Raw genomic sequence first — 19,300 nt, forward strand, 5'->3', positions numbered from 1 at the left:
TTTCCACCTCCACACGGCGTGCTTTGACCGCTAACTTACACAGACGCGATGCTGCTTCCTGAATCAGAGCATGTGATACCATTTCTGTGAATGTGGGTTTTGGGTTTGCATATGCCGCTCACTTCGTTTCTACGTCCGTATGCCATTTAAAAAACTCTGGATTTTTACCCTCTCGGTGTACTCCACGGGTGCGTCCGCATTTGCCAAATGTACCAACTTTTCAACATCCGAAGCAAACTCTTGCAAAGTCTCACTAGCTTTTTGGTAGCGGTTTTGCAATTTTATTTGGTAGATCTGTTTCCTGTGTACGCTTCCGTACCGGCGTTCTACGGCAGCCATCAATGCTTCATAACTGTTACGTTGGTACTCTGGGATGGTCTGTAAGATCTCAGCAGCTGGTCCTTTTAAAGCCACGAACAGTGCAGCAACTTTATCTTCGGCATTCTAGTTGTTCGCTGGCGAAGTCTTCTCAAATTAGAGATTAAATACCTAGAAAGGAACAGAACCATCAAACGTTGGGGATTTTACCTTCAGAGTAGACGTTGAAGTTATTGGACGGTCCAATTGTAACTCCTGAATACGATCTTTTAAAGCGTCTATCTCGGCCTCCATTTTTTCTTGTCGACCACTGAACCCTTCCTGAAACTGCGTTAGTATCTCTTCTATACGCGCTTCCAGTTGTGCAGAGATCTGCGATGACACCTGTGCTGAAACTTGTGTAGACATTTCTGACATACGTGCCTCTTGTGCTTCAATTTTAAATGTTATTTCTGACGACATTTTTGAGATATGTGTCTCCTGTGATTCCAGTTGGGATGCCATATTTGTATTTTGTTCTTCCAGTTGTGAGGACATATTTGTGGATATTTGTGACAACATTTCTGAAATGCGTGTCTCTTGTGCTTTAATCTTGGATATTATACGGTTCTCTTGGGATTTTAGTTGAGATGCCATTGTCGATGTTTGAGCAGATATTGCAGCCAATATCATGTTCAAGACTGTGCTCGTAACTGTCTGCGATGTTTCATTTTTCTCTTAAATTTTTGTTGTTGTCTCGTCGACATCAAGATGAAAGACATACTCTTCCACGTTAATTCCTTCTGCTTCCATTGCCTCTCGTAGTCGTGCCTGAAGTTCCAGTTTAATGCCGCCTCTATTCAATCCACGGCTCTCCAACTCCTTCTTCAGTTGCTGGATTTTCAATTCACTTAACTTTGCCATGTCCTTGTTGTACTCGAAATCTTCGGAATTTATTCAACAATCCCACTTCTGACACCAATTGTAACGAATTTACTGAAATTCCCCTTATTTGCAACCTTCTGCTAACGTTCGTATCGATAAACTGTTGAATAAATAACTGCACTATTCAATAATGCAAAATGTTCTTTATTAAAGTACTTCAGAACAACATTACTATTGCTCGCCAGATACCGTTTTAAATCAAACTGATTGTCGTGCCTCTACTGTTGCTGCCTTTAATACTCTTTGTTTTCTCGTTCGCATATTCAAGGCACTTCCATTTCTAGAATTTACTAGTTGGTTATCAGTTTGTAGCTTCTCATATACGTGTGTATATGTGAGCACAATTATAATTGCATACTTTTTTTTTATTAATTTATTACGACTCGAAGAGCCTAGCTTATACAATTGAAAAAAATTATTGCATTAATTAACAATAGGTACAGTAGTTTAACAATAGGTACATCAGTTTAAATAGATATATGGTTATACGTATAAACGAGGAAATTTGTAATTTTAGAATTAGATATATAAGTTAGGAATACGTATCACAAACCAGCTCAGATCTTAGAATTTATTTTATCCTATAGATTTGACGTAAGTGTATAATCTTTTTTTTAAACCAGTTATTATCACTATTTTTTATGTATTCATGTAGTTCATTGAAGCATTTTAACCCTTTGTAAAAAAGACTGTTCTATTCAGATTCTGTTTTATAATTAGTTAATTTGAAATCATTTCTTTGTCTTGTATTTCTTCCATGGACATCATAATTAACTCTAATATTTGTTCTTAAGTATTCAGGTAAATTTCCGGTTTTTATATGGTATATAAACTTCATCGTAAAGAAAAATATTTGTTGCTTCACGCTCATCCAATTTAAACTAAGTAGCATATCTTTTATTGGGGTAGCATAACGTTTGTTTAAGATGAATCGCATAGCTTTATTCTGAATTTTTTGCAATTTATCGATTTGCGAATCTTTCATAACAAATAAAATTGTAGAGCAATATAAAAAGTAAGGTTTAACAACAGATCGATATACTTTAGTTTTATAGTAATTATTTAGCTAAACCATATTTTATTTGCTATTTTATTTGTTATATAAGCGGCATGGGCGTTGAATTTTAATTTACAATTTATTACAATACCAAGGTATTTAATAGTATCTACGTTTTCAATTTCTGAATTGTTTATTTTGAGAGTAGCAATATCGAAAACATTCTTTCTAGTTATTAACATGTATTTAGTTTTTTCGATATTAAGTTTAAGTTTGTTAGCACACAACCAAATATAAAGGGCATTTAAGTCACTTTGTAATTTATTTCTTAAATCATTTTCGTTTCTGCCACTTACCCAAAGTAGTGCATCGTCAGCAAAAAATTTTATTGAACTATATTTCAAAATTGAATTAATATCATTAATGTAAATGTTGAACAAAATTGGAGCGAGGGCAGAGCCTTGTGGAAGCCCAACCTTAATATCCACTTCATCTGAAAACGATGTGCCAATAATTGTTCTTTGCTTACGGTTGCTTAAAAAACTTTTAAACCAGTCTAGTTTTAAACCTTGAATGCCTATGTCTGATAATTTTCCCACTAGTATTTTTATATCTATGGTTTCAAAAGCTCTTTTAAGATCAACAAAAATTGCTAAAATCGACATTTTATTACTAAGTTCATCTTTCCATTCAGCTAAAACCATATTTAAGGCTGTTTCACAGGAATGATTTTTTCTAAAGCCTGATTGTTGATGTATAAGTAAATTATTTTTTTCTAAGTACTGAACCAATTGGTTCTTTACCACAAGTTCTAAAATTTTTTCATCGCTGGGCAATGAATTTATGGGCCGTAACTCCTCTGCTTTAATATTATTTTTAACTTTCTCTATAGGAACAATTGTTGAAGTTTTCCACATACTAGGCACTATGCCACTACTTAAACTTTCATTTACTATTTGAGAAAAAGCCAAAATAGGGGGTTGCATCTTTCACCACACCATCTGATAATAATTTTTTTGCACCTCTCACAGCTTTGAACTTACTGACAAGTTCAGCGATGTCATCTGATCCAACTTTGACAAATTTAAAAACGCAGTTTCTTTGATTAGTTATATATACTTCTCTATCAAATACCTCTATATTATTACAAATATCAGTAATACTATGAAAAAAATATTTATTTAAGTTGACAGCAATTTCCGATTCGCCATTGTATATTTGACCGTTTATTACAATCTTCTTTATTGATGTATCTTCTTTTCCCATACTTATGGCCTGTTTTAGATATTTCCACATAATTTTGCTATCATGACTATTTTTATTTATATTATATTCCATATACTTAACTTTTTTAATTTTCACCAACTGTTTGTATTTATTTTTTATATACCGGTATTCGTCCCAGTTTCCTGAGATTTGAGCCAGTTTAAAAAGTTCAAATTTGAATTTGTTCATATTGGCTAGCTCGTTGTCATACCATTTATTATGTATTTTTAAATGCACTACTTTTTCTCTGGTAAGATTTTGCATGATATTTAAAATGCTATTATTAGTCAATAAAACCTTACTTTCTAAATCAATATGATTAAAATTACTGAAATCATACAGACGCAGTTGGTTAAGAAGTGATTCATTATTATAATACTCCCATGAGGTTATTTTTCTAATACTTCTCATTTTTAATTGTGGACTACTTTTAATTTATATTGGATTGTTTCATGATCAGTTATTTGAGGTTCATCTAACCTTTCGCAAACAATATCATTATTATCCGAAAATAGTATATCGATTTTTGTTCTAGATATATCCGTTATACGAGTATCGAAATAAATTTTTTGGTACATAGAGTATGATTTAAACAGATCAATTAGTTATGTACTATATGTTGATGTATTATATATATTTGGGAGCATCTCAGATAAGAGATCTGCATGTGTTTGTGCGTCTCTTCTTCGCTGCGTGTACGTACATATATGAAGACTAAATGATTGATTTAATGATGTGCATACAAGTCACTGCTTAGCATCGGCTTAGAGATGATAGTATCTCTTAGTGTTGCTAATATTCGTGACGCTGCCCTCCACCTAAGTCTAATCGACCCGATCAGACAAATTTCCTGTTCTAAACGCGGCTAGCATCTCCAAATGTACCACTCTTCTACTTCGTGGTTTCCCAATAGTTTGTGTGCGGTAGATGACATCATTGATCCTCTTCACAACTCTGTACGGGCCTTCCCCACTGCACCAAAATTGGGATGGAACACCTTTCCGCCGGTGAGGGTTGTATAGCAGTACCAAATCTTCCTCCCGGAAACCTTCCGAATTATTTTTTGTCGTACCTGTGTTTCATCTTACTTCTCATTACCCTGGACCGTTCCCTCACACTCTGTTGTTTGGCCAATGAGCTACTTCGTAGAGCTTGCGCTTGACGGATTGGCTTCGCATAATCAGCATCGTTCCCACGTTTCACAACAGTTGTGCGCCCCGGCTTGAAACTACCCTCGCATTCTTTCTAGGAAATTCGTTCCTTCGTTTTTGTGCGTCCAATTGGTTTTGTCAATGCCAGTGTTGCTCTCGCAGGTACTTTTGATCTCGCTTTATTCGGCCCATTCGATCCATCAACCTTTGCCTTTGACTTTCGTCGTCTTTGTCGATTCTTCTCCACCAGTACCCCATTACTACTGAACCCTTTCTCAAAACTGAAGTTAAGTGGTATATCCTGGTTCTTATAACGCGTAATCCTTCTCTGCATGTCGATCATGATATCATGGTCAACCAAGAAGTGCACTCCTAATATGATTTCATCAACGATCTCCGCCACAACGAATTTGGGTAGAACTGTGACCTTTCCAATTAAGACTTCACATATCACTTCTCCCTGGACTTGGTTATACTCGCCAGTGACCGTACGCAACCTTGCTCCAGGTAACGGTTTTACTCTCCTGTCGACCAAGTTAGATCGGATTAAGGAATGAGATGCACCCATATCTATAGTCAGTACACGTTCTTTGCAATCCACATTCCCTCGGACGGTAAGACTGCTCGATTTTCTACCAATTTGCGACACAGATATCACAGGACATTCAATAGCTGGAGCTAGCTCTCGACCTCCACATCTTACTCGCTCTTGCTCATCCCTTCCAGCTTTGTTATTAAGACCACCCATGCTGTTGAAGCCACTATAATCAAGATCGCAATGACGTGCAATGTGACCGGGCTTCCTGCATTTGAAGCATTTGATAACTATTTCACTACGCTTTTGCGATCCTTTCAGCGCCTCCAATATTGTGTTCATCCAGTCTGGCCTTTCCACCTCTACACGGCGTGCTTTGAACGCTGACTTACACAGAAGCGATGCTGTTTCCTGAATCAGAGCATGTGATACCATTTCTGTGAATGTGGGTTTTGGGTTTGCATATGCCGCTCACCTCGTTTCTACGTCCGTATGCCATTTAAAAAACTCTGGATTTTTACCCTCTCGGTGTACTCCACGGGTGCGTCCGCATTTGCCAAATGTACCAACTTTTCAACATCCGAAGCAAACTCTTGCAAAGTCTCACTAGCTTTTTGGTAGCGGTTTTGCAATTCTATTTGGTAGATCTGTTTCCTGTGTACGCTTCCGTATCGTCGTTCTACAGCAGCCATCAATGCTTCATAACTGTTACGTTCGTACTCTGGGATGGTCTGTAAGATCCCAGCAGCTGGTCCTTTTAAAGCCACGAACAGTGCAGCAACTTTATCTTCGGCATTCCAGTTGTTCGCTGCCGACGTCTTCTCGAATTAGAGCTTAAATACTTGGAAAGGAACAGAACCATCAAACGTTGGGGATTTTACCTTCAGAGTAGACATTGAAGTTATTGGACGTTTCAGATGTAACTCCTGAATACGATCTTTTTAAGCATCTATCTCAGCCTCCATATTATCTTGGCGACCACTGAACTCTTACTGAAATTGCGTTAATATCTTTTCCATACGAGCCTCCAGTTGTGCAGAGATCTGCAACGATACCTGTGCTGAAATTTTTGTCGACATTTCTGATATACGTGCCTCTTGTGCTTCAATTTTAAATGTTATTTCTGACGACATTTCTGAGATACGTGTCTCCTGTGATTCCAGTTGGGATGCCATATATGTCTTTTGCTCTTCCAGTTGTGATGACATATTTGTGGATATTTCTGACGACATTTCTGAAATGCGTGTCTCTTGTGTTTCAATCTTGGATATTATACGGTTCTCCTGGGATTTTATTTGAGACGCCATTGTCGATGTTTGAGCAGATATTGCAGCCAATATAATGTTCAAGACTGTGCTCGTAACTGTCTGCGGTGTTTAATTTTTCTCTTAAATTTTTGTTGTTGTCTCGTCGACATCAAGATGAAAGACATACTCTTCCACGTTAATTCCTTCTGCTTCCATTGCCTATCGTAGTCGTGCCTGAAGTTCGAGTTTAATGCCGCTTGTATTCAATCCACGGCTCTCCAACTCCTTCTTCAGTTGCTGGATCTTCAATTCACTTAACTTTTCCGTGTCCTTGTTGTACTCGAAATATTCAGAATTTATTCAACAATCCCAATTCTGACACCAATTGTAACGAATTCACTGCAATTCCCCCTATTTGCAACCTTCTGCTAACGTTCGAATCGCTAAACTGTTGAATAAATAACTCCACTATTCAATAACGCAAAATGGTCTTTATTAAAGTACTTCAGAACAACACTACTATTGCTCGCCAGATAGCGTCTTAAATCAAACTGATTGTCGTGCCTCTACTGTTGCTGCCTTTTATACTATGTGTTTTCTCGTTCGAATCTTCTAGGCGCTTCCATTTCTAGAATTTACTAGTTGGGTATCAGCTGTAAAATTACTACGTTTATAGCTTCTCATATACGCGTGTGAGCACAATTATAATTGCATACTTTTGGGAGCATCTCAGATAAGATCTGCATGTTTATGTGCGTCTCCTCTCCGCTGCGTGTACGTACATATGTGAAGACATAATGATTGATTTAATGATGTGCATACAAGTCACTTCTTAGCATCGGCTTAGAGATGATAGTATCCCTTAGTGTTGCTAATATTCGTGACAATATGTTAAAAAATAAAGCTACTGTAAATCAAATGCAACTGCGACTATTAGAATTGAAAAAAAAAACAATGGTACGACGTGCTAGAAATAATCATAGCTGTTATTAAGTTTTTATCCAGACAGTGCCTGGCTTTCCGGGGGTCGTCAAAAATATTATATGAACCTGATAATGGTAATTTTCGAAAAGTAAACGAAATGATATCATCCTTTGATATAGTGATACGGGAACATATTCACAGAATTCAATCCTCAAAATTAGATTCAGGTCGCATGACTCACTTTTTAGGAGATAAAATTCAGAATCACATAATTGATATGCTCGGCACGACTATAAAAAAATATGTACTGAACAACGTGAGAGAATCAAAATATTTCTCCATTATATTGGACTGCACACTAGATGCAAGTCACACAAATTACAGTTGGACTTAGGCATGTTCTGTTAAATCGCAAAAGCAATATTGTTGAGATATGTGAAAATATCGTTGGATTCTGTCCGATCACCAGCACCACAGGTAAAGGTTTATTCCATTTTGTTTTGGATTTATTTTCACAATTAAATCTCAACATTAAAACCTACGCGGTCAAGGTTATTATAACGGTTCTAATATGCGTGGAAAACACACTGGACTACAAAAAAATTTTGCAAATAAATAACCGCGCATTTTATGTCCCATGCTCGGCTGATAGCCTTAATTTGATAGTGAACGATGCAGCAAATATAGCACACGAAACTGTTAATTTCTTTAATATAATTCAATAAATTTACGTTTTCTTTTCATCGACAACAAAAAGGTGGTCGATAATTTGCAAACATTTGCCAGATTTAAAATTAAAAGCTTTAAGTTCCACGCGATGGTCTAGCCGAATCGATGCAGTTAAGCCCTTAAGGTACCACCTCGAAAAAATATTTGACGCCTTGTTGGAAATATCTGGTAATTCTTCGGAATGGGATTGCAATATTTCTTATAAAGCTCATTCGATTGCTCTTATTATTCAAAATTATAGATTTATTTGGTCGGTAGTAATTTGGTTCGTAATTTTAAACGAAAATAATGCTTAGAGTAAAATGATGCAGAGTCCAACAATGAATACTCAAATCTGCTCAAATCTTATAATAAAATATCACACGGATAAACGCTTTCAAATTGTTCTAGCAGAAGCTTCCAAAGTAGCTCAAGAACTTAATGATTAAACAGAATTTCCACCAGTAAATACCATTCGCCCAAGAAAAAAACCTACTCAATTTCAATATGAGCGGAATGATGAAGTAATCATGGACCCCAAATTTAAATATAAAGTAGAGTTTTTTTTTTTAGAATCTTAGTGCAAGCAATAACTTCTGTAAAGGAAAGATTCGAGGAGTTACAAACTTTTACTGACGTATTTGGCTTTTTGAACGATAATTTATTTATTAAAAATTATTATTGGCCTTTAATCTTTAAATCTATTAAATTATTTTATAAGCTCGAGGCCTTATCCATATAAAACACGGTGTTATACTTTGTATTTGTATTTTCGATATTTCCACTTCAGTCTCATCAGGACTGAGAAACAAAAACAATAATTATAACATTTTCAAAAAATCCAGCATTAAACAAATACCACTTACACAATTGAGTATGTTATACAAACTAACCATAGTTGGAGACAAATAATCATGCAACAAGTAAGAAAGGCTAAGTTCAGGTGTAACCGAACATAACATACTCAGCTGAGAGCTTTGGAGACAAAATAAGGGAAAATCGCCATTTAGCAAAATTAACCTAGGGTAGCCATGGAATGTGTTTCTATGACATGGGTTTCAAATGGAAGGTATTAAAGAGTTTTTTAAAAGGGAGTGGGCCATAGTTCTATAGGTGGACGCCATTTCAGGATATCGCCATAAAGTTGGGCCAGGGGTGACTCTAGAATATGTGTTGTGCGATATGGGTATCAAATGAAAGTTGTTAATGAGTATTTTAAAAGGGAGTGGGCCTTAGTGCTATGGGTGGACGCCTTTTCGAGATATCGCCATAAAGGTGGACCAGAGGTGACGTTAGAATGTGTTTGTGCGATATGGGTATCAAATGAAATGTGTTAATGAGTATTTTAAAAGGGAGTGGGCCTTAGTTCTATAGGTGGACGCCTTTTCGAGATATCGCCATAAAGGTGGACCAGAGGTGATACTAGAATGTGTTTGTACTATATGGGTATCAAATAAAAGGTGTTAATGAGTATTTTTAAAGGGAGTAGGCCTTAGTGCTATAGGTGGACGCCTTTTCGAGATATCGCCATAATGGTGGATTAGGGGTGACTCTAGAATGTGTTTAAACGATATGGGTATCAAATGAAAGGTGTTAATGATTATTTAAAACGTAGTGGGCCTTAGTTCTAACGGTGGACGTCTTTTTGAGACATCGCCATAAGGGTGGACCGGGGTGACTCTAGAATGTGTTTGTACGATATGGGTATCAAATTAAAGGCATTAATGAGGGTTTTAAAAGGGAGTGGCCCTTAGTCGAGATATCGACCAAAATGTGGACCAGGGTGACCCAGAACATCATCTGTCGGGTACCGCTAATTTATTTATATATGTAATGCCAGGAACAGTATTCCTGCCAAGATTCCAAAGGCGTTTGATTTCGCCCTGCATAACTTTTGTCATTTTCTTCTACTTAATATGGTAGGTGTCACACCCATTTTACAAAGTTTTTTCTTAAGTTATATTTTGCGTCAATAAACCAATCCAATTACCATGTTTTAGCTATTTTTTCATATTTGGTATAGAATTATGGCATTTTTTTCATTATTCGTAATTTTCGATATCGAAAAATTGGGCGTGTTCATAGTCGGATTTCGGCCGTTTTTTATGCCAAGATAAAGTGAGTTTAGATAAGTACGTGAACTAAGTTTAGTAAAGATATGTCGATTTTTGCTCAAGTTATCGTGTTAACGGCCGAGCGGAAGGACAGACGGATGACTGTGTACAACAACTGAACGTGGCTTCAACCGATTTCGCCCATTTTCACAGAGAACAGTCAACGTCATAAAATGTATACCCCTACCAAATTTCACAAGGATTGGTAAATTTTTGTTCGACTTATGGCATTAAAAGTATCCTAGACAAATTAAATGAAAAAGGGCGGAGCCACGCCCATTTTGAAATCTTTTATTTTTGTATTTTGTTGCACGATATCATTACTGGAGTTGAATGTTGACATAATTTACTTATATACTGTAAAGATATTCAATTTTTTGTCAAAATTTGACTTTAAAAAAATTTTCTTTTTTTAAGTGGGCGTGTTCGTAATGTGATTTTGCTAATTTTTCCTTAGCACACATATAGTAATAGGAGTAAAGTTCCTGCCAAATTTTATCATGATATCTTTAACGACTGCCAAATTACAGCTTACAAAACTTTGAAAATAACTTCTTTTAAAAGTGGGCGGTGCCACGCCTATTGTCCAAAATTTTACTAATTTTCTATTCTGTGTCATAAGGTCAACCCGCCTACCAAGTTTCATCGCTCTAGCCGTCTGTGGTAATGAATTATCGCACTTTTTCGGTTTTTCGAAATTTTCTATATCGAAAAAGTGGGCGTGGTTATAGTCCGATTTGGGTCATTTTAAATAGCGATCTGAGATGTGTGCCCAGTAACCTACATACCAAATTTTATCAAGATGCCTCAAAATTTGCTCAAGTTATCGTGTTTACGGTCGGACGGACATGGCTAAATGAATTTCTTTTTTCGCCCAGATCATTTTAATATATAGAAGTCTATATCTACCTCGATTAGTTTATGCCGTTACGGATTACCGTTATGCGAACAAAGTTAATATACTCTGTGAGCTCTGCTCAGCTGAGTATAAAAATATAAACAATATTTTAAAGCACCGAAAGTGTAAACGAAATTTTTGCAAAACAAAAGTGCATGGAGTGGCTAAAAGTACGACAAACAATCATACATATATACATATATCATCTCATTTCCTTATTGTTGTGGGAGAGCTCTTTCTACCGTGTAAAGTTGTTGCCTTAAAACCAAGTCCCGATACACATGTGCACAGTGGTCAGTGTCCGCATTAAAACTCATCTTAGGGGCGTTCGCTATATGAAGCATTTCCAAAGAAATCGTTTATTATAATTTGTAAAATTTCCATATTATCGAAGTCTGGCTAATGCCACGTATCTTTACAATGGGATGACAAGGCCGTCTTATTTTCCGAATAATTGTTTCTTAACTTAATATTAGATCTGTGAACGGAAATCCTTGTCTTGAGTTTTAACTTTGTTGTCCCTACATATACCTTGCCGAATACGTGGGACCCGTCACCATTACATGGAATTTTATAAACCAGGTCGGATTTCTTATGCTTTGTTGTTTTATCTTTTGTACTGCTGTAGACCTGTCTAAGAGTGTGATTATATGTCGATGCTATCTGGTATTTTTCCCCGATTGTAAAAAGATTTGACAATTTATTCGATTCGTTACGCCCGGGACATGTACTACTGATTTATGTATTTTATCTCCCGAAGTTTGTCTAGTTCTCTCATTGTTCAACCTGATCACACAATCTCTGAGCAATTTGCTGATTAAGTTTATGGGGAATTCATTGATTTTCAGAGTTTCTTTGACAATGTCGATATATAAAGGGCTCAGTGAATTTCGAACTTTTACTTGCCCCTAATCTAACTTCACTGTCTTCTAAGAAATCGCTGAGGTAAAACACCCCCTGGCGATCTCTACAGTCGGTTGGAGTAAAAACCTCCTACCGAATATAACTAGACTCAAATGAGGTGGAAACCCTCAGGTGTGTATCTGATCAGTGGTAGAAACCCACGGACTCGTATACCTGTCTCCTGAGTAAGTAGACCCTAACTTTGGAAAGGATCAGGTAGGGGAAGTACCTGATTTGAACAAATTTTTCCTCGTAGCAATTGGAAATTGGAGCCCATGGAAAAAGTTCCCTAACCTTCAGCAGTATCTGGTACCCCTTACCACTGCTGGGGAACGTACCAGACTTACAAAAGTTCTTAAGCCTAGAAAATGGACGGTCGCTTTAAATTTACGTGGTATCTGATACACCTTACCACTGGTGGGGGGAAGTACCAGGCTGACGCAAATATTTCACTTTTATCACAAAAAAAGGGGGTTATCACTGTTACACAGACACTTTGTTCACCAAAAAAAATAGTGCCCACTGCAATGACCACGTACCTTTTGCTCTCGTGAAGATGGATGGTTTTTTGCTGAATGCCGCTGGGCTCTGTTACTGCTAAGTATGGTATCACTTTCACTGCTGTTTACGTAGGTGCTGATTGCAATTATGATTCCGTGATCGGAAGGACCATGAAAAGGCCTGATGAGGAGTGTGGCCGCTGGTCCGCTTCGATGCTAAAATCCAAGTGAAGTCCGAATGCTTCACGAATCGACCCAAGGCCTCCCGAAAGTAGCCAGTGAAGAGATAGCTGTTTTGAGGGGCAACCTGGAGACGCTCAAAACGCATGGAAAAAGGGATAACTGTATGGCTACTATGCATGTTAGTTTGTATATACGAGTATGTCCATATTGCTATAGGTGGGTATAGGGAAACCCGCTAATATGGAAGCTCAAAAGCATGTGCATATTATAATAGTCAGGCAGAGGTATGCGCGCTAATATGTAAGTTCAAACGTACGTACATATTACAATAGTCCGGCAGAGGTATGCCCGTTAATATGTATGATAACATGTATGTACATACTCTTCTCTGTTGGCGAAGGTATGCTAGCGCATAATGGTAGAATCAAGTGAAGAAATGCATGAATAGTAACATTGTTTCATTGCACTAGTTCACGGACATGTTCGTGCATGTTTTCTAGGTACAGACAAACCACACACATTTCTGCCAAAGGATGAATGCTTTAGCAAGAGGCTTGTAGGTCCGACACATAAGCAGTTTTTCATATAGATGAGTTTAACACAAGCTTATGCATTATGAGTAGATTGCACGTATTTTTATGGAGAACGGTAGAATGAGCGACAATGGCGCCATCTGACATTGAAAAGTAGCCAGCTCCCCAATTTTGTTCCAAGCAAATCATAAGAAGAAGAATTTGATATTTGCTTTGGCTAAGGATGTTGGCACACTTTGCAAGTGAATTTTTTTTCCCACTGGTTGGTAAATTTTCTAACATTTTTTGCAATTAAAAACTGTTCCCTCTGGCGTCCCACAAGGCAGCCACCTTGGTCCAATTCTGTTCTTGCTATTTATTAATGATATCTGTACCACTATAAAATATTCCAAAATCTTAATGTATGCTGATGATGTAAAACTTTTTAGGTCTTATGCGTCTATCGAAGAACGTCCCTTGCTTCAAGCGGATTTAAACTGCCTAGTTACTTGGTACAACGTAAATTCAATGCCGCTGAACCTCAATAAATGCAAATTCATGTGCCTATCTCGAAGATCTTTGCCAGCAACCTCTTACGTAATTAATAATTTTTGTCTTCTATCAGTAAACTATTTTGAGGACTTGGGAGTCACGATAGATGCTAAACTTAGTTTCAACCTTCATATTAATGCTACTGTCAATAAGGCTAGAGGTGTTCTTTCATACGTGAAATGGTGGTCCAAAGAATTTAGTGACCCTTATGTAACTAAAGCCCTTTTCATCACCTTAGTTAGACCGATACTAGAATACGGATCAATAGTCTGGAATCCACAATATCGAGTTAATGCAAATAGACTTGAATCAATACAAAAGCAATTTCTACTTTTCTCTTTAAGGAATTTTCAGTGGGACTCTGCGTATAATCTTCCACCTTATACTAGTCGGTTAAAGCTTATCAATCTTCCAACTCTTGCAAGTCGTAGAGAAATGCTAGGCGTTATCTTTATGGCTAAACTCCTGAATGGACTGATTTCTAGTCCAATTCTTTTGAACGAAGTAAATTTCAACGTCCCATCACGGGTGTCAAGACATTACAAACCTCTTCTTTTGAGGCAGTGTAGAACTAATTTCAAATTAAATGAATCTTTTCGGTGTTTGTGTCATGATTTTAACACTCATTCTAATTCATTTGATATAACGGATTCACTTTTTACCATAAAGAAAACTGTCTTATCCTATCTTAACTCTTAACAAAAAAAAAAAAAATCTAATAAATTAAAAATGTTCACTTATTTAACAATGTAGTATATATATGTATAATTTCTATGTAATTTCTAACTGTTATGTATAGTACTCAGCAGATGATTTTTATTCTGTAGCTGAGCAGTTTTAGATCTCGACGCTTAACAAACCTCCGCCTATCAACAACTCGGCAATAACAAATCCGTGCGTCATGCGGATGCGCCCCTCGCGCCGGTCGGGCGGGCTTTGGAGGGTTTAATCCGTTGGGTATTATTATTATTATTATTATAACAATCGAATACGACACCAAATATGTTAGCAAGTATTTTTGTTGTATAGGGAGAATGTTTACAACAGTGTTTCGCGAAATTTTGTATGTGAATGGGCAAGGCGTAATAAACTTCAATTGCCAAGTCTGAAGTTCCTTCATATTTACAAACGCAACATCTTGGTTGATTGTGGCGATGTTATTGGAATGCATAAGCTTGTGTTAAACGCATCTATATGAAAAATGTCATTGTGTCACGGCCTTCAGTGCGCCTAAGTTGAGCGCCTTAGTGTTCACTTAGAAAATGTATGCCTTAGCATTAGGCTTAGCCTCGCTTAAGTGAACGCCCTAGAATTTCCTCTGTCTTATATAAGGCTTATGCCATTGTTCAGATGGCCTTTAGCATGAGGCCTATTGGGGTTCATCTGTGAGGACAGACGGATTTAGCTTGGTGGCCTAAACAAATATAAAAAATCGAAAACTTTTCGATTAAGAATCGATGTCTTTTCCATAAATTATAGAATACTATTCTATAATAAATTTATAAGATAATCCCCAAACTCGTCCCAGAACTATCTCATTAAAAGACAGTACTAGTACTTTTAACATTGTGATGTCCTACGGAAAGACAATTGGCTCCTTATAGAAATTTGTAAATAAGCCAGAAAATAAAGAAACGGAATGTTAAGAAAATGTTGACGAAGCCTTAACAGACGCAGCTTTAAATCAAGAAGCTATGGACCTATCTGAACAAATAGATGTATGTTCTTCAGAAGGAGAGTAAAGTGAAACCGGAAAAAGTACTTCTGAGGAACCTGTAAGCAATTTCCCGGCATCATCTGTAATTTGTAGCAATTTAGATTGTGGTGATGATTGCGGCCTGCCAGTATGTATTTCTAATGATCTTGTAAATATTTTAGTTAGTCGTGAGTCCACATATGTGTCAAACTACAACTTTCTCTAAATGACGATGGAAGAAAATTCACAGACAATTACTACTACAGAAATATATACTACAGTCAAATATATTACATGAACCTGATAATGGTAATTTTCTAAAAGCAATCGAAATGATAGCATCCTTTGATACAGTAATACGGGAACATATTCACACAATTCAATCCTCAAAATTAGATTCAGGTCGTATTACTCTCTTTTTAGGAGATCAAATTCAGCATTAAAAAATTGATATTCTCGGCAAGACTATAAAAAATTATGTACTGAACAACGTGAGAGAATGAAAATATTTCTCATTATATTGGACTGCACACCACATGCATGTCACACTGAACAAACTACAGTTGTACTGAGGCATGTTCTGTTAAATCGCAAAACCAATTATGTTGAGATATGTGAAAACATCGTTGGTTTCTGTCCGATCACCAGCTCCACAGGTGAAGGTTTATTCCATTTTGTTTTGGATTTATTTTCACAATTAAATCTCAACATTCAAAACCTACGCGGTCAAGGTTATGATAATGGTTCTAATATGGGTGGAAAACACAATGGACTACAAAAAAAATTTTGCAAATCAATAATCGCGCACTTTATATCCCATGCTCGGCTCATAGCCTTAATTTGGTAGTGAACGATGCAGCAAATATAACACACGAAACTGTTAATTTATTTAATATAATTCAATAAATTTACGTTTTCTTTTCTCCGTCTACAAAAAGGTGGTCGATAATTTGCAAACATTTGCGAGATTTAAAATTAAAAGCTTTAAGTGCCACGCGATGGTCTAGCCGAATCGATGCAGCTAAGCCCTTAAGGTACCACCTCGAAAAAATATTTGACGCCTTGCTGGAAATATCTGGTAATTCTTCGGAATCGGATTGCAATATTTCTTATAAAGCTCATTCGCTTGCTCTTAATACTCAAAATTATAGATTTATTTGCTCGGTAGTAATTTGGTTCGTAATTTTAAACGAAATTAATGCTTTGAGTAAAATGATGCAGAGTCCCACAATGAATACGCAAATCTGCTCTAATCTTATAATAAAATTGATTGCTAAGTTCACAAAATATCGCACGGATAAACACTTTCAAATTGTTCTAGCAGAAGCTTCCAAAGTGGCTCAAGAACTTAATGATGAAGCAGATTTCCCACCAGTAAATACCATTCGCCCAAGAAAAAAACCAACTCAATTTCAATATGAGCAGAATGATGAAGTAATCATGGACCCCAAAATTAAATATAAAGTAGAGTTTTTTTAGAAACTTAGATCAAGCAATAACTTCTGTAAAGGAAAGATTCGAGGAGTTACAAACGTTTAATGACGTATTTGGCTTTTTAACGATAATTTATTTATTAGAAATTATTATTGGCCTTTAATCTATAAATTTATTAAATAATTTTATAAGCTCGAGGCCTTGTCCAAATAAAACACAGTGTTATACTTTGTATTTTCGATATTTCGACTACAGTCTGAAGTCATCATCAGGACTGTGAAACAAAAACAATAATTATAACAGTTTCAAAAAATTCAGCATAAAACAAATACCACTCACAATTGAGTATGTTATACAAACTAACCATATGTTGGAGACAAATAATCATACAAAAATATAAACAATATTTTAAAACACCGTAAATGTAAATAAAATTTTTGCAAAAACAAAAGTGCATCGAGTGGCAAAAAGTACGAAAAACAATCATACATTTATACATATATCATCTCATTTCCTTATTGTTGTGGGAGAGATCTTTCTACCGTGCAAAATTGTTGCCTTAAAACTAAGTCCCGATACACATGTGCATAGTGGTCAGTGTCCGCTTTAAAACTCATCCTAGTGCTATTAGGGACGTTCGCTATATGAAGCATTTCCAAAGTAAATCGTTTATTATAATTTCTCTCCTCATGTAAAATAGCCAAGTATTTTTACAATGGGATGACAAGGCCGTCTTATTTTCGGAATAATTGTTTCTTAACTTAATATTACATCTGTGAGCGGAAATCGTTGTCTGGAGTTTTAATTTTGTTGTCCCCACATAAATCTTGTCGAATACATGGGACCCGTCACCATTACATGGAATTCTATAAACCAGGTCGGATTTCTTATGCTTTGTTGTTTTATCTTTTGTACTGCTGTAGACCTGTCTAAGAGTGTGATTATATGTCGATGCTTAGAAAGAACTCTTGTTATAAAATTACTCGCCGTATTTATAATGTTTTATTTTCGTGTTTAGAGTTTAAGTTGATGAGTCTTCCTAATGCGGTCGGCTTTTTATACCAGTAAATAAGTAGCTTGTTATTCTTCCTTATAACAAGGTTATCCAAGAATGGTATTTGTCCATCCTCTTTAATCCTATTGTAAATTTGATAGATTTGTTGTAGATATTAATATTATTATTAAGCAACTCATCCACGTACTTAGTTGGTAAGCGGGGTTTGTTGGTGGATTCCATTACGAATTTGGATAATAGTTCCTCCATTACTCTATCCGCTACGACAGGTGATCCTGGCGATCCCATGGGCATCCCTGAACGCTGTTCATATTGTAACGAATTTAGAGAAATTCCACTTATTTGCAACCTTCTACTAACGTTCGTATCGTTAAACTGTTGAATAAATAATTCCAATTTTCAATGCAAAATGATCTTTATTAGACTACTTTGAAAAAAATTCACAATAAAACTTATACTTCGAAGCTGGTAGCGTGCTTAAATCAAACTGAATACGGACTCTTTTATAGTCTCTCCCAAATGTCTAGACGTTTCTTCTTCTAGAATCCTCTACCGGGTCACTAGCCATACGCGCGTGTATTTGTAGTGTGTAACCATATGCGTGTGTATATTTGAGCGAAGTAGCAGATGATGATGACATGCGTTTGTGAGTATCTCTCTGCTGCTTGTATGTATGTATGTACATGATGATTAATTTATTTACGTACATACACACAAGTGTGGCAGCTTCCTTTATTGTTGTTGTGGCTTTATTTACTTAATATAAGATTAGTGATGTGAGTATCACTTAGTGTTACTAATATTCGTCACAATATATTTGCAGTATCGGTTATCTTTGATGCAAAACTTGACAATTGATATAAATAGTTCTTTTGGTATACGAGTATGTTCTTTTATATCATTCCACTTAGAGGAAATTATCTGCAAGGCCAATTCCACTGGAATACTCGGAAATAAAGCTCAGATAACACTAAAGTCTTATCATCATAATAAATGTATCTTTTATTTTGTTCCTAAACTCAATTGCGTGTTTAACGTTATACTTTGAGGATTTTGTTATATTTTTAAATATTTTCATAAACTGTAGGACGGCGAGTTTATGGACGAACAAATCGGTCGGAGAGGCACCCCTTCTTTATGGATTTTTTGGCAAACCGTATATTCGTGGTGGGTTTGCACTTTTGCAGACGAGATGCTTCTTTTCCCTTAAATCGATTATATTCAGATTGAACATTTTTTGGATTAACTCGTTATTCTTTTCTTGTAGTTTGCTAGAAGGATCACGCTTCAAAACTTTGGAGGTTGAAATATTATTAACTATTGTTTGCATTTTTCTATGGTATTCAGATTTATCCACAGCTACTGTTACATTACCTTTATCGGCAGTAAGTATTAAAATATGTTTATTGCTTTTAGGAAACTT

Source organism: Eurosta solidaginis, chromosome X (genome assembly GCF_040869045.1).
Source record: "Eurosta solidaginis isolate ZX-2024a chromosome X, ASM4086904v1, whole genome shotgun sequence".
Lineage (NCBI taxonomy): Eukaryota > Metazoa > Arthropoda > Insecta > Diptera > Tephritidae > Eurosta > Eurosta solidaginis.